Raw genomic sequence first — 14,159 nt, 5'->3', positions numbered from 1 at the left:
CTTGGCATTCCTCATTTCACTTTGGTTTTGTGTTTTATGGTATTGATTGAACCCTTAAGGACTTAACCCAACATTCTTTTTTTTTTTTTTTAAGATTTTATTTATTTATTTATTCATGAGAGACACAGAGAGAGGCAGAGACATAGGCAGAGGGAGAAGCAGGCTCCTCAGAGGGAGCCGTATGTGGGACTTGATCCCAGACTCCAGGATCACGCCCTGAGCCAAAGGCAGACGCTCAACCACTGAGCCACCCAGGCATCCCTTAACCCAACATTCTGTTCTTAGACTTTTTTTTCTCCTTTAGAACTGTCTATACAGTTGATTTCACCTGTTAATACAACTTGACTTCCTTATCAAATTGTGGAAATAATTATACAGTCTCTTTCAGAGCCATATTTTCAACTGCTTTTAGATATTTCCATATGACTCTTATGTTAATACCTTAAATGCAACATGTTCTCTTTTTCCCAATTTGGACCTACCCTTCCTTTTCTCTCTCTTAGTGGTGTCGCCTTCCCTTCCATCACCCATTGAGAAATCTCCTGCCTCCCTCACCTCCCCAAATAGAAATCTGTTGTAAATTATCTACCTAGGGATACCTGGGTAGGTCAATGGGTTAAGCACCCTGTTCTTGATCTTGGCTCAGGTCATGATCTCAGGGTTGTGAGATCAAGTCTCATGTTGGACTCCATGCTCAATGCAGATGTCTGCTGAGATTCTCGCTCTGCCTCTCTCTCCCTGTGCTCTCTCTAAAAAGAAATACATAAAATCTTTTTAAAAAGTTCTTAGCCTGTCTAAGGCCATTGCTCTAAATCTATTCCTTCATCTCTTACTTGGATAGTTGCACTAATTACTCTAATTTCCATTCTATAGAAATATGAAGAAATTGTGCCAGTGACATCAGGGTGTCACCTGCAAGGCCAAATGGTCACCCAGTCAGGTTTGCAGTATTACATTGCCTCAGTGAATTCGTCACCATCTAGATTTTACCTTTAGCTTTTTAGGCTTAGAAATCTGATGGGTGGGATCCCTGGGTGGCGCAGCGGTTTAGCGCCTGCCTTTGGCCCAGGGCGCGATCCTGGAGACCCGGGATCGAATCCCGCGTCGGGCTCCTGGTGCATGGAGCCTGCTTCTCCTTCTGCCTGTGTCTCTGCCTCTCTCTCTCTGTGTGACTATCATAAATAAATAAAAATTAAAAAAAAAAAAAAGAAATCTGATGGGTTAAACCACCAAAAATGAGTTTACCCTTTAGTAGAATGCTTATCTCGAATATGCAAGACTGACACATGAAACTATTAATTTACAGTGAAATAACTACTGCAAAAGGATGAGGTACATTCTCTTATGTGAAAGCATAAGGAAACAAATATAAAAATTGTATATATCTGATCACACCTCTTCTGTTCAAAGATCTTCCATAGTTGTCTGTTGCCTAGATAAAAATAATTCTCCACTTCCTAACCTAGACCTGTTGTATCTTCCAACAACATATATGTGTATGCTTCAATCTCCATGCCTGTGTTAGTAATATTTTCTCTGCATGATTGCTTTGCTTTGTCTCAGCCTGTTAAAATTTTACTCATCCTTGATGGCACAGATCTATGAATCATTTCCTGATTATCATAGTGCTTCCATAAAACTTTCCCCCTAGACTTTGTTTTGAAGAATGGGAATTGCTATTTATAGCTCCTTGTCTAGCATGGTGCTTAGAAAAATCTCAGTAAGTGTTAAATTGAAAGAATTTTAAAAAATTAGTCATGGCTCTATCAGGGAATATTAGCCATATTTTACACAACAGATTGATTATAAATAGTTTTGGCTTCTATCTACATGAAACTAGTTTTACTTTATCGTCAATAAACTATTATTTTGTGAAAATCTTTTAGCTCACTTTATAATCACGTAATTTCTTGCTTGGTTTATGCATCTATAGAGTAATAGACTTGTCCACCAATCAGACCTTTAATTATAATGTAAAACAGATGGTATTTTTTTTTAAAGATTTTATTAATTCATGAGAGACGTAGAGAGAGAGAGGCAGAGACATAGGCAGAGGGAGAAGCAGGCTCCATGCAAGAAGCCTGATGTGGGACTCAATCCCAGGACCCCAGGATCATGCCCTGGGCCGAAGGCAGGCGCTAAACCACTAGGCCACCCAGGGATCCCCCAGATGGTATTTTTTGAAGAGGTACTTCCCACTCTGTGAAAAGTGAAAATTTATTTTTAACTAGTGGAGGTAAAATGAATCAAGTGAGTTTCCATTGGAACATTATACTTTCCCCTTCCATGGTGCTTTTTTTAAAAAAAATAATAGATATGGTCAAGAATATGAAATATGTCAGCAGAAAGCCAAGTAAAGTGTACCAGGAGAAAAATTACTCATGGCTGACATGTGTTGTCGAGAGAATGTTTCTGAAAACTTTTTAGCATCTTGGCATTAGTATGTTTTTTTTTTTTAATTTTTTATTTATTTATGATAGTCACACACACAGAGAGAGAGAGAGAGAGGCAGAGACACAGGCAGAGGGAAGAAGCAGGCTCCATGCACCGGGAGCCTGATGTGGGATTCGATACAGGGTCTCCAGGATCGCGCCCTGGGCCAAAGGCAGGCGCCAAACTGCTGAGCCACCCAGGGATCCCCGGCATTAGTATGTTAAAAGCTGTTGCTTTTGAGCAAACTCAGTATTAAAAGAAGTGTACTATATATACTACCCTTATTTCTGAAGGTCTCAGATCTGATGTGCTTATGCTGTCATTTTACTACTGTAATTTTGCTAACCATACCTCAAAAGGTTGGATCAAATTCTGACACAATTTCCTAAGCCTCAATACAATTAGCACTTATTTATTCGTTCAGCTAGCAACTAATACTTAACCAAGTGTTTACAGTACCTGGTGCTTGGTATTGGGGGATACTATGGTAAACAGGACATGACCCTTCCCTTAAGGAAGCTGATATTCTAGAAGGGGATCCAAATAAGTATGTAATGGCATCTCTTAGGCTGAAAAATGAGATGGATCAAGTAGTCAAGTTTCCTCTTATATTTGTAAATACTCATTTGGAAATTTGGGCGTTGCCTAGATAGTGTGAATTTCTTTTCCCCACATACTATGGAGAATTGGTTAGCACCACCCAGGGATCTTGCACCACCCAGAAGTTCACAGCCTGAAAGTTTGAGTATGGCATAGCAGCTGGAGCCATGTGCCAGTCGCAAACATGTCACTTATTCTTCCTGACAACTCTATTAGGTAAACATTGTTATAATCCACTTTTGTGGATATGGAAACAGGCTTAGGTTAGGAGACTTGTCCAAAACATACAGTACAATGTCGAGCTGGAATTCATTCAATCATCTGAGATTTGGGTTGATTCTTTAAAATTAAGCATAAGGGTGAGGAGTACAGAGTAGATGATTTCATTTCTATAAAAGTACAAAACAGGCAAAAATTATGCTATTAGAAGGTAGTGGTTACCCTGGACGGGAGAATTATTAAAAGGAGCCTTGAGGAAGGGGTCTTCTGGAGTGCTACAATGCTCCATTTCCTGCTGTGGTTGCTAATTTTGTGGATGTGTTTTTAAGTTTGTACAAATCCAGGCTCTTCTGTATGTATGCACATTATGCTTCAATAACAAATTTTTTTAGAATTAAGCTTTGGTTGGATAGTAGAGGGAAATAAAAGTGCTCTGCCAGAGCAAAATGTAACAAATTGGCCCTTACATGGTTCCCTTCATATGCTTATAAGAGTCTACAAGAGTTATGCACTCAGCTGAACTTCTCACTGTTCTTCTCTAGCATATATTGAGCTCATTTCTTCTGGTAAAGTAAATTTATGCAAGATTTCTACATGAAATAAGTGAATATTTCCTTGGACTGTATATGCCAAACATACCAAATTTTTATTTTAAGAGCTTACTCCACTTCATTGCATGAACTCTTTACTCAAGCCAAACTAAACAGTCACAGTTCCCCATAAATACTCCACAATTACATTTTTCAACTTCTGCTCAGCCTCTTGCTTTTACTCCCACCCCACTGAAATGTCCACATCAAGTTACTAGTAACCAAATAACCATCTATCTCATGTGGTCCACTAGGTGCTTTGCACCTTCTGAACTGCATTTCTTTATAGCACAATGTGTTACTGTCTTTTCAGTGCTTGTGTTCTCTTAACCAGCATTCACTTAATTCACTCATCTGATTAACCTGCATTCCTCATTCCTAAATTCTCAAGTTCCCTGTCACCAACGACTAGTAGGCTAGCAGACCTTCTCTAGTTGACTAAACACTTTTTGTTGAACGAGTGCAAATATTGATAGATGAGAGAGCTTCTACATTTTTTAATATATCCAAAATATTTTAACATTTAATATACATTATTAATAAAGTATTTTACATTCTTTCCACCACTCCTCAACCCCTGCTATATTCTAAGTCTTTGAAATCCAAAGTGCATTTTACACTTAAAGCACATCTCCATTCAGACCAGCTACATTTGAAGGGCTCAATAGACATGTGTCAAGTGGCTAGTGCACTGGGCAATGGAGTTTTAAATCACTAGGAATTCACAGAGAAAACGTTCTGTAATTCAGAGGAAACACTACCTATTTCAGGCCACAACAGACCAATTTAGTAAACTACAGCCATTGGAATCCTTCCTCTCCACCTTCCTTTCACCCTGGGTCTTTTTAAGTTCATTCATTTAATCCCAATTCTCCTTGCTGACCTTGAGACATGCCTGTCACAAGCTTCAGTTTCTTCATTAGTAAGATAGAGGTCTACTACCTTCTTGACTTCCATATTACTGTCTCTTTCAGTGGATTGTAAGCTTTCTGTAGGAATGTATCCAGCATTAGCATACTACCTGGAACTATGCAAAATACAAAGGATATAGCAGTGAGCAAAAACAAGCAGCCCTGCCAGCATGCTTGAATTCTGAGAGGGGAGGTAGGACTCCAAGTGAATAAAGGAGAAAAGATGGTCCCTTGAAAGGTTATGACCAAGGAAACTGATGTGTTTTCCTCGGGAGAAAGTTATGTGTGAAGTGAGATCTAGCAGATGGATAGGCATGAGGAAACTAGGTAAGGAGAGTAAGGCCCTGTGGAGGGAGCAGGCATTCCATATTCAAAGACCCCAAAGCCGGAGTGAAATGGTGAGATTGGTAGAGGAGGACAGTGCAAAGAATGCTCCTGAAGAAGTGGACAAGCCCTGGTAGGCCATATATTCCCTGAGAAACAGTGTGATGGAGATGAGCATGCAGGATGTGTGTTGGGGAATCAACACCTGAGGAAGGGAAGGGAGCAGGATTGGGCAGAGGGAGAAGCTGGCCACAGTGCTGTCTGATGAAAACGTTGGCCAACCCCATGGGGAGCTCTGAGGCTCAGGTGGCTCTTCAAGATGTCCCAAGTTAGGTGAGGAGACCAGTTCTTTCCAACCCAGGGTCTCTTCTTGGAAGTGGGCTGCACCAGGAAGGGGGCCTGCCCTTGGGTGAGGACTCTCCTCACAGAGCAATTCATTGACTTCAGTTTCTTTTGTGGAGCAAGAGGCAGGGTCATCTGCTGAGAAAGACAGGAGGAACTGATGGTGTGGGAAGCACTGCCAGAGATCTGAGGAGAGGAAAGAATGTTTAAATGATTGTTGAGGAAAACAGGGAAGGAATTTGACTAGGGAAACAGTAGAACTGCCAAGAAACGATGAGGACTTGTTTTGGCAAGCATGAGTTCAGGCCCTCTGCTAGGTCCATAACGATGTTTTTGTGTTAATTAAGTTCCACTTGTCCCCTCAGCTGGGGAGCATGGCCACAGGCAGGGGCCCTGAAACGATACATAGTGATACGCATCTGCCTTGCCCTTGGCATCCACTGCTGGGGCCACTTGGTCCAAGGCATCCGCAGGAGCAGCAGACAGCATTTCCATTTGCCAAACAGACACAGCAGAAGGACTGAGAGGCGAGGTTAGTGTGGAATATTATCAAGAAAGCTGGTTTATAGAATAAGCAAGATAACCTCAACTGGAGGTCACTCTGCCTCCTCTGAATTTCCATTGCACTTTATCTGTCCCCCATTTGTAGTTGTCATTACTTTTGTCCTTTGTTAGAGCTTTTTGTGTCTGCCTTGGCTCCACTTCTAAATTTGCAGCTGAGAGCTCCAGCTCCTAGTGTGCCCTCAACAAATATTTTTTCAATGTTCTGGAGAACTGTCTTCTGGTTTTGGGCTCACCTACAGTGACTTGATTTATAGCTTAGTCGAGTATTTGTTAGTGGAGGAGGAAGGGAGCCTGGATCCACGCCTGAGGTTCCTCATTCATTCATTCACTCAGCTGATATTGATCATGTCCTACTATAAACTATTAAGAATAAACCAGACCTGGTTCTAATTATGGAATTTAATGTTTAGTGGGGGGAATGTTTAGGGAAGGAAAAATTCTTCCTCTATCCTTCATGATCTTCCAGCTGGACTAAGCATTAAATTTACACAAGCTGGATTAACAGAGAAAAACCCAAAGTTTTATTATGTGTGCACAGAGTCTCAGTAATAGAATCTGAGACCTATGGGCAGCCCAGGTGGCTCAGCAGTTTAGCACTGCCTTCAGCCCAGGGCATGATCCTGGAGACCCGGGATTGAGTCCAACATCAGGCTCCTTGCATGGAGCCTGCTTCTCCCTCTGCCTGTGCCTCTGCCCCTCTCTCTGTGTGCGTCTCTCATTAATAAATAAATAAGGGATCCCTGGGTGGCGCAGCGGTTTGGCGCCTGCCTTTGGCCCAGGGCGCGATCCTGGAGACCCGGGATTGAATCCCACGTCGGGCTGCCGGTGCATGGAGCCTGCTTCTCCCTCTGCCTATGTCTCTGCCTCTCTCTCTCTCTCTGTGACTATCATAAATAAATAAAAATTAAAAAAAAATAAAAATAAAATAAATAAAATTAAAAAAAATCTGAGACCTAAGGAAATTATCAAAGTAGTCAGTTTTTATACATTTTAGACGAGACAATAAATCTGTGAGGAATTGACAGGATAAAGAATACAGGTGTTTCAGAATTTTAATTAGTAGGGAATTCTAAGTAAAATTAAAGCTGAGATAGTTGATTAGAAAAAAATAAGATTTGTTTCTACAGTTTTCTTGGCTTTTAAAGTCCCTATCTCTGGTAATAAAGATGGCTTTTTACTTCTTAGGACAGGGAGGTTATTTTTCATATGGGAGATTTGTTTCCTGCTTTTAGGGGGACAGAAGAGGAGATGAGTATCTTCACATCATCTTTTTCTTAAGTAACTTTTATTTAAAACTATCAAGATGTAAAAGGTGCACATCTTGTGGTGTCCTGCCCTTGGCTCCTACAGTGGGGAGAGAGACACACTAAACAAATAATCACGCTAATGAGTATATAACTACAAACCAAGGTAAGCATTCTGAAGGAAAAGAATACAGCGTTTTATGGAGGTCTATCATAAAGGGCTCCAGCTATATGGGAAAGACCTTCCCAAAAAAAAAAGGAAAATCTTTTTCTTGAGGAAAAGATTTTCCTCAAGAAATGATGCTTGAGTAGAATCCTCAGCTGCAGAATGGGTTAGAGGAAGAAAGATAAAATATAAGAATATGAACAGAATGAGGCTAGGAATATTTATTGGTTGGCATTGGCTATCCAGGCTCTATGCAATCTTTCAACAGGGCAGGGTTTCTTGGCTTCTACTGCATCTGCTAAAACAATGCATTTCAAGATCAGAGGTCACAGCTGCTGGGAATGAGGATGCATGGCTGGATTTGATCTCTGTGTCTTTCAAAGTCTCGGGAGGGCGCAAGAACTATGGCACCTGTTTGGGCAGTGTTGGAAGAAGGAATGCCAGCTCTTAGGACAAACCCTTCGATCTTCTGCTTCTCAATTAGCAACTGTAGCTACTTCTGGCAGAATCTTCCCCTACAAATGTCTACAATCTGTCAATATAGCTGTGTTGACTCTGGAAAATCAAACCCAACATATACGATGAGGGCTTTATCAGTTATTATAATTACCAAAATATTGTGTTTACTATTAAGTCCTACAGGAGTCTGGAGTTTATTGAAATAGTATTTAAAAAAAACCCTGAAATGACTTAAATGTATGTAAAGGCAGTTATTGGGGAAACTCTTTAAAAACAATGTAATGATAAATAGTCTTCTGGATTTTCCATAGGTAGTTTTTTAACTTCGAGTTTGGTTGGTTTCTTATCATCCAGTTAGCTCTTGCGCCCATAATTTTGTCATTTCTGCTCAAGAACTATCAACTCATCCTATTCAAGTCACTGTGCTCCATTATTTTGGATAATAGAAGTTTGAAAGAGAAAGATCTTAGATATCTCTGTGAAAAATGAAATTATTACACTACACTCTGCTTTATTAGTTTCCTATTGCTGCTCTAACAAATTACCACAATTTATTGGCTTACAACAGAACATCTTTATTATCTTACAGTCTGGGATTCAGAAATTTGATCTTAGTTTCATTGGATGAAAATCAAGATATGGGCCTTCATTCTTTCTGGCTTTGTGGGAGAATCCATTTCCTCGAATTATCTCACTCTTAGAGGCTGCTGTATGCCACATCTCATGGCTCTTCCTCCATCTTCAAAACCAGGAATAGTGGATGGTGTCTTCCTCATGACACATCTTCTGATGTTCCTCTTTCTAGCCAAATCTCCCTCTGTCTCCTTTGTGATTACTCTGGGCCCATGTGGAAAATCCAGGCTAATTTCCCCACATCATGACCCTGAATTTAATCACATATGACAACTCCTTTTTAGCATGTAAGATAACATGCTTAGGAGTTCTGAGAATTCACACATTGACATTTATGGAAGTCATTATTCAGCCTCCCATATTAGGTTATCACAGTAGTATTTGGCAGAGGTGTGTCCATAGGCAGATTTTGATTAGTGGGCTCAACATAACATATTAACTACATAATGCTCAGAAATAGTAATCAATGAAAAGAAGCTGTCCAGAAGGCCCCTGATAAGGTGAACTTTATCTTAAAAGCTCCTTTTCCCCCCATTAGATTATTTTAGTTTCATTCTCATTTGTCACAATCTTTTTTTTTTAATGTTTTACTTTTTTTTTTCTTTTTTTTTCTTTTTCTTTTTTTTTCCTTTATGATAGTCACACAGAGAGAGAGAGAGGCAGAGACACAGGCAGAGGGAGAAGCAGGCTCCATGCACCGGGAGCCTGACGTGGGATTCGATCCAAGGTCTCCAGGATCGTGCCCTGGGCCAAAGGCAGGCGCTAAACTGCTGCGCCACCCAGGGATCCCCACAATCTTTTTTTTAAGCATGGATGAAGGTTTCTCTACTGTTCATTCATGTATCCAATAAATAGACGTTCCTTATATGTGTATGTGGGAAGCATTCTCCCCAGGCACGGGGTTGGGCACACTCTTCTTATTAGGAATCACCATTCATCAAGCTATAGTGATGTTAACAGATAAAAAGCCAGATCAGCTCAGCCTAATGTTTGAAAAATATAGGAGCCAAAATTCAAGATATAGAGAAGAAAACGATATTGAAACTTTGGGAAAAGCAATAGCAGGAATTAGCACAAACTTCTCATGCCTTTGGGCTGGAGTGGAAATATGTGGGCCAAGTATCTAATGAGAGGTGGAAGCATGAAGTTTACCATAGAATCAAAGTTGATTAAGTAGATATATTTTTTCCACTTTTATATATTTAATTTAAAATCGGAGGTCAATTCTAGCTCTTAAAGAATGCACAATTATTAGACATTTACTTTCAGTATTTAGGGAAATTTCCTTAGAAATATTCAATTATCTCCAAATATATATATATATATTATATATATATATATAATTTTTTTTTAAAGTAGGCTTCACACAGCATGGAGTCCAATGCGGAACTTGAACTCATGACCCAGAGATCAAGACCTGAGCTGAGATCAAGAGTCATATGCTTAACCAACTGAGCCACCCAGGTACCGTCTCCACGTATATTTTACTATTTATTTATTTTTAAAAGATTTTATTTATTTATTTATTTATTTATTTATTTATTTATTTATTCATAGAGACACACAGAGAGAGAGAGAGAAGCAGAGACACAGGCAGAGGGAGAAGCAGACTCCATGCAGGGAGCCCGACGTGGGACTCGATTCCGTGTCTCCAGGATCACGCCCTGGGCTGAAGGTGGTGCTAAACCGCTGAGCCACCCGGCCTGCCCTCCACGTATATTTTAAACATATACTCTTTTAAATACAAAAGAGAATTTTAGTAAAAGAAATCTTGGGAAGTAACAGCTATATCTCACAGTCTATTCTTTAAAATTAGTTAACTTGTTGGGGTGCCTGGGTGGCTTAATTGGTTAAGCATCTACCTTTGCCTTAGATAGTAATCTTAGGATCCAGAGATGGAATCCTGAGTCAGGCTCCTTGCTCAGTGGGAAGTCTGCTTCTCCCTCTCCTCCCTGGCTCATGCTCTCTCTTGCTATCTCTGTCTCTCTCTCAAATAAATAAAATTTTAAAATAAAAAATAAAATAAAATAAAATAAAATTAGTTAACTGGTAATTTATTTCCTTTCTCCAGTACTGAGAGGTGGTATGCAGCCCATTTTCCTGTTCCTTTGTCCCAGATCTGCTTGTGAGATCTTTTATAGGTTTGTTTCTCCTACCCACATTGCAGTTTTTCCTGATCATCCCTTCTTCCATTATTGTATAAGAGAAGGTAGCTGAACTGAGGTTGGAGTAGCTGTAATTGTTGAAGCATTTCTTTCACAAAGGCAGGACTAATACCCAAGGTTAATTGTTTAAAATGGAATGAGACACCTGGCATCTCTTGCCTGTTTGGGTATTAGCACCTCTCCCCACATTGTGTATTATTTCACAGATACCCAATTAGTCCCTGTTTGCCAGAGCCTGTGGGATGTCGGGTAAAAAGCAGCCATATGAAAATGGTCCTTAGAGGAATCTATGTTGTAAACTGTGGAATAAATGACTTAGGGACAGCTTTCAGAGTTTTTGTAGCATTTTGGGAAAGTCAACCCCAGCAAAGGGGACCTTTCCTGGTGAGGAAGCAATAACAAGGCATAGTTAATTGAAATCTTTATGGGTTATTTACAAGATAAAAAAGATTGTGGCAGAGTCCCAGTAGTATGAAGAAAAGCTTTTCTATGTTGTCTAGTTTGGATTTCCCTTCATGATTTGTAAAAGCCAGATCGCCAAGTGTCTCTCTCTGATAATATAGGCCACCAGAGAGGCCAGCCCTGAGCAGTGTGCCCCTCCAGTGGGGCGTGAAACAGACATCTCCAGGCTTTTGTTCCATAAGCAGACCAGCTTGGGCAGGAAATTCATCTGAGACTGCTCCAAATTGGAAACTACAAAGTTATGAATGGCCCGTCTGCTCACAGGCCAGAGCCGTTGAATCTCTGGAGTCCTCTAACTTTTTGTAATTGCTTCAGCACATCCAAAAACAACCAAAAACAAACAAATAAACAAAATGAAACAAACTTCCAAAGTGAAACCCCAAATCAGATTTTCTTAGGCATTGTTTTCAGAAGAAAAAGTTAAGGAGGAACTCCAGATAATGAGTTGCTTTACCCAATCCCTATTTTTAGCCAAAAATTACTAGAGAAGGATTTGTAAAGAACTAACAAAATCTATTAGTCTAAAAATCCATTAAAACTGACACAGGAAAGGTATAGATAGTTGAAAAATGACACTAATCTAACCAAAAGTGAAATAGTCTCTGTGAAGAGCAGGAGCAGTATATGGAGCAGTAAGTAGCCTCCACCTCCAGATCATTGGCATTTGGAGAGTAATAACCAGCCTGTGTGGTGCTGCATGGATTCCAGTACTGATTTCTGTGTTATTTCATTTGGTTCTCATAGCAATCTCTGCAGGTGGCTATTATCTATTTTATTGACGAGGAAACTGAGGTCCAGAGAGGTTATGCAATCTGTCCAAGATCATAATGGCAGATATGGATTTACTGCAAAGCAAGTGAAGCTTAAGCTCTATGGCCCCCACTTGCAGGTCCCTTGTGAGTTCAGGAGTTGCATGGCATGAGGGGTAGGAGAAGAAGCCAGATTATAATCACTGAGCATTTCTGTATAAGCATTTCTGGTAAATTGCCTGAGGAGAGCTCAGAAGAAAAGATTGAAATCTCCAAATCTCCAAAAATGTGTTGTGATTTCCTTTTTCATTCCAAAGAAATATTTAATTCTGCTCTGAATTTTGTATTCTTAAAGAATCCCTTCCTCCCAATTGGAAAAGCTTTGGGTCCCGTAGGTCTATATCTGCCCCTGTGGATAAGTGATAAGAGGTAGAGCTGCATTTTGAATTTGGGTCTTCTGATTCCAAGACCTGTTCTATTTTTAGACTATGCAGAAACACAGCAAGATATAAATGGAATGTCAGGTGAAAAAATAAAAGCAGAGTATGAGAAGTATAATTGTAGTAATGTAAAATTTTTGTGTCTGGTAAGAAACTGAAAGGAAACACTTTCAAGCTAGCAGTGGATATGTTGGAATTTGTGGATTAGGAGAGGTCCCCCCACAAAATTTTCTGAAATGCTAAATTACTTTATTTATTTATTTTATTTTGTTTTATTTTTTAAAGTTACTTTAATAGTATAGGACAAGACTGGAACTATAGAGGAATTATTTGCATTTGAATTTTTTAGTGGTTTAATGAATTGCAGGATTAGTTGTTCAAATTTTAAGTGTTGATAAAGCAAGGCCAGTTTACCAACAATTGAATTTGTGAATTCAAATTGCAACAAGTAGTTTATTTTTTCTCAAGGTATTGGTATATGATTTATATTATCTTGGTAGAAGTAATATTGAATTTGACTTCCAAACACCTCTAGGTTGGATTTCTTTCGCAGCATGTCTTGATGTTCACTGTGCTTAAATGAGTTTTCTCATTTATGAAGTAGAGCTAACATTGCTTATCCCTCTTCTACATCTGTTATTTGGAGGTGGTGAAACTGGACAGGGGGTCAGAAGGCCAGGATTCTCATCCTATACTTGACATCAGCCTTGGTCGGTTAACTTAACCTCTCCAAATTACAGTGTCCTCTTTCATAAAATGGGAACCTCTGAGATAACATAAAATGAGATAATAAATGGAAATATGCTTGTCAACTATTGAATTGCCTACAAAAACAAAGGCATTCTTGTTGGTCAAATGAGCTATTGTATTATTACATCAGGAAAACAAGTCACTATTTTTTTTTTCCCTAGGCAAAGAACTTTATTAACCTTGTTTCCAACTTTATTCCCAGGCTTCTTCAGCTTAATTAGCTGCAAAGAATGAATTGTGTATAAGTAAAAACTGAAAAGAGCTGCAGTGTCCAAGGGGCCTAGGCTTAGGCTTAAAAATATTAGAGATCTAGATTTTATCAGATCCATGAACAAAATTTTAAAAAGCAGTCATAATATAAAATAGCAGCTGCCAGTAACTTCTTCCAAGTTTTATCTTCTTCAGAAGTTGACTCAGTTCAGTTTGCTTCATTCTTGGAAGCTTCATCAAAATTCTCCACAAGATCTGGAACTTCATCATCATCATCATCCTCTCTGGTAGCAAGTGGTGCTTTTCCATCCACAGATTGGGCAGAGCTTCAGCCAGTCTTCTTAAACTAGTCAGACTGTCTGCACCAAGCTGATTTAAGATACTAGGTAGCATTTCTGTCAGCTGCTTTGTCTCAGCATGGCCTGTAATGGTGAAAGCTTCGCTGCCAGTGATGCCTGAACTTTAGGGTTGTTAAAGTGGATCACTGTTCCTAGGTTTGTGAACATATTCACTTCTTCAATACCAGAGATATTGTTTATCCCTAACTTCTTTAAGGAGAACTGAAGTTTTTTATCATCTGCTGTAGCTGTTCCATGAACCACCTTCTTCTTTTGGCGAGCACTCCCTTTCCCACCAATATGCACTTGTGCTTGCAGTTTGGCGAGTTTCTCCTGGTTCATGATAGTTTCTTTCATCTCGTTGGAGTGGAAATTGGACTGCTCAAGGGGAATAGGGTTGGCGCTCAGGGGGTCTAGGGTGGACCAGATGAGATTAGATGCACACATGCAGGGATGCAAGATGGCCAAAACAAGTTATTCTAAATAGAAATCCTGTTCAAATTCTCAGAATAGGTTGTCCAACTAGCAGGGGCAAGGATAATGATGAGGGCAGGAAACCC

General features: G+C 39.7%; 1 pseudogene; it reads right to left on the bottom strand.

Moving 5' to 3' along the window:
* Positions 1-13,342: 13,342 nt before the first annotated feature.
* On the bottom strand, positions 13,343-13,956 carry LOC100682929 (annotated as a pseudogene).
* Between the last annotated feature and the right edge of the window lie 203 nt (positions 13,957-14,159).

This window comes from Canis lupus, chromosome 29 (assembly GCF_011100685.1).
Source record: "Canis lupus familiaris isolate Mischka breed German Shepherd chromosome 29, alternate assembly UU_Cfam_GSD_1.0, whole genome shotgun sequence".
NCBI lineage: Eukaryota > Metazoa > Chordata > Mammalia > Carnivora > Canidae > Canis > Canis lupus.
The sequence above is the reverse complement of the archived record's forward strand: the minus strand, read 5'-3'. Positions and strand labels throughout refer to the sequence as shown.